We start from the raw sequence: 743 nt of genomic DNA, 5'->3' as shown, positions 1-743 counted from the left end.
AAAAAAAACAAATTGCGTCCACATTTGACCCATTAAATCATTAAATGTCACTCAGTTTGCAATTATAATGTGGAAAATACTCTAGTGATGTGCGGATGAAGCCTTGTGAAGGTTTTTTTTTTTTTTGCACTTTCTTTCTATTTGTGCCGGAAAAGGAGTTGCTTTGGAGCTTCAAACCAAGCAAGCAGGTCCACCGCGACATCTAGTGGCTTTTAAAACGTATAGCAGCCTTTAAAGACGGGTCAAAGCATTACAGCACCGCGATAACAGTTCAAGTGCATAATAAAAGTCTAGGAAGCATGCATGTAATAAAACCTATAGAAGTCCAGTGTCACTGTGAACTCATGCGTTTTAACTTAATGCATATTATACTTTTTGCACTATTGTATTCATTAAATGATGCTATACTTTTATAACATACCAGGTGGAAATGTTCTCATACTTGTGATTGTCTTTCCAGTAGGCTGCTTTGCCATAGTTCTTAATTTTTTCATCCACTGATCTGCATAAACCTTTAAAGCCTTCTAAAAGTATTATTAATGGTGTAATTCATTTAGAAAAAGGGCATTTCTAGCTGTGAATCACACAGTGCTCAAGTGTGTGCTGCAAACTGTCCTTATTGAAACTATAAACAGCATGGGTGTGTGGCAAGAAATAGATCAGTCCAACACATCGTGGGATTTCCTCATAACTTTAGTGAAGTCCAAATACAGCACACCTTTCCTACATCCAGCACCCTTTCT

This window comes from Monopterus albus, unplaced genomic scaffold (assembly GCF_001952655.1).
Source record: "Monopterus albus unplaced genomic scaffold, M_albus_1.0 scaffold228.1, whole genome shotgun sequence".
NCBI classification, from domain to species: Eukaryota; Metazoa; Chordata; class Actinopteri; order Synbranchiformes; family Synbranchidae; genus Monopterus; species Monopterus albus.
This window is presented reverse-complemented; position numbering follows the sequence as displayed.